The sequence below is a fragment of the Rhinolophus sinicus genome, chromosome 2 (genome assembly GCF_057876585.1).
Source record: "Rhinolophus sinicus isolate RSI-liver-muscle chromosome 2, RSI-T2T, whole genome shotgun sequence".
Taxonomy (NCBI): Eukaryota; Metazoa; Chordata; class Mammalia; order Chiroptera; family Rhinolophidae; genus Rhinolophus; species Rhinolophus sinicus.
Window position 1 is genome coordinate 173,002,227 of NC_142502.1, and position 2,211 is coordinate 173,004,437.

The 2,211-nt window shown below is 45.1% G+C and overlaps 1 pseudogene; it reads left to right on the top strand.

Moving 5' to 3' along the window:
* Positions 1–531: 531 nt before the first annotated feature.
* Positions 532–1,511, top strand: LOC109449233 (glyceraldehyde-3-phosphate dehydrogenase pseudogene; annotated as a pseudogene).
* Positions 1,512–2,211: the final 700 nt, after the last annotated feature.

The window sequence follows — 2,211 nt, forward strand, 5'->3', positions numbered from 1 at the left end:
CTTCTGCAGTTCCCAGCACCACATCTTCCATGAGATTATTTCAGGAAGCATGAAAGACTTCCCACATTGGTCTCTGTGTGGTTTTAACCAGGGAGAAAAATATCTCCTAGAAGCCCCCAGAAGATTTCTCCTCAAATGGAACTGTGTTATAGGCCTACCCCCAAGCCAATCACTGGCAAGGGGGAAAGGGATTACCATGTTTGGTTTAACCAATCATGGCTCATCCTCGGAACCTGGGGGGTAGTGTTGCCTATTCGTTGTTTGTCTGATATTCATTTTTAACTAGGTGTTCTATATTTTTATTTGTTAAATCTGACAACTCTACTCGGTGATACCCCCATCTTTCTTAAGTCCATTGCCAGCCCACACTTAAGAAACTCAGAGTTCCATTAGCAAGAAGAAGGAGATAGTGCCTAAAAGTAGTAATGAGCATTCTGCCTCATTGCTACACAAGATTTCCTGTAGCTTTCAATAAGAAAGTCCTGGTTTGGCTCCTCCCCATTTGACAGACAGCCATGTATTTGAGATGTGATGGTGAAGGTTGAAATAAATAGATTTAGCCCTATTGGGCACCTGATCACCAGAGATGCTTTTAACTCTGGCAAAGTGGACATTGCTGCAATCAATAATCCCTTCATTGATGTGGTCTACATGCTCCAGTATGATTCCACCCATGGCAAGTTCAACGGCAGTCAAGGCTGAGAACAGGAAGTTGGTCATCACTGGAGCGCCTGTCTCCATCTTTTAGGAGTGAGATCCTGCTAACATCAAATGGGGTGATGCTGGTGCTGACTATATTGCGGAGTCCACTGGTGTCTTCACTACCTTCGAGAAGGCTGGAGCTCACTTGAAGAGTAGAGTCAAACATTCATCTCTGCTGATGCCCCCGTGTTTGTGATGGGCATGAATCATGAGACGTATGATAACTTCCTCAAGATCATCAGCAATGCCTCTTGGCACCGCCAACTGCTTCGCTCCCCTGACCAAAGTCATCCATGATGACTTTGGCATCATGGAGGGACTCATGACCACAGACGACCATGCCATCACTGCCATCCAGAAGACTGTGATAGCCCCTCTGAGAAGCTGTGGCATGATGGCTGAGGGGCTGCTCAGAACATCATTCCTGCTCCTACGGTACTGACAATGCTGTGGGCAAGGTCATCCCTGAGCTGAACGGGAAGCTCACTGGCATAGCTTTCTTCATCCCCACCCACAATGTATTAGTCATGGATTTGAAATGCCATCTTGAGAAAGCTGCCAAATATGATGGTATCAAGAATGTGGTGAAACAGGCATCAAAGGGCTCCTTAAAGGGCACCCTGGGCTACACTGAGGACCAAATCGTCTCCTGCCACTTTAACAGTTACACCGACTCTTCCACCTTCGATGCTGAGGCTGGCGTTGCCCTCAATGACCACTCTGTCAAGCTCATTTCCTGTGATGACAATGAATTTGTCTACAGCAACAGCATGGTGGACCTTATGGTTCAGATGGCCTCCAAGGAGTAAGAGTTCCTGAGCCACCAGCCCCAGCGAGAACGCAAGAGGAAGAAAGAGGCCCTCAGCTACTGGGGAGTCCTTGCCCCAGCTCGACCTGTCCTCAATGCAGTTTCCATGCTAAACCCCTTGAAGGAGAGGGGCTTAGGGAGTCCTATCTTGTCATGTGCCATCAATAAAGTACACTACCCCACCCCTAAGAAAAAAGAAAATCTTGTTTACATGGGTTGGAAGGTCATAGTTTTATATTATAAAATAAAACCTAGATTTTCAAGGTCAGGTGGCAAAGATGAACAGTGAAAGAATTGTTAAAAATAAGATGTGTGTCGGACATATTATAACCTGCAATTTACATTTGTGTGACCTAAAGTTTTAAAAACCACCACCTAGTGTTCTAGCTTTGCTGTGTCATTTAAAGAAGAAGGAAACACCAGCCCCACTGCTTCCTGAGACCCTGGAGTTTTTCTGGCTGTGAAAGATTTGAGTATTACTGCTTTTTCAAAGACCACTTGGGATTGAAGATCAAGGTGCGGTAGAAATGATGAGAGAGAACAGGAAGGATTCCTTTGGGGGTTGAATTCATATGTCGTTTCAACACTATTTTTATGCATTTATGTAACGGGATGATTATGATGTAAGTAATGAAAAGGCATTTCTGGGTCCTGATTATAAGTGTGACTACTGGGATTCTGCTCATAGATATACACAGACC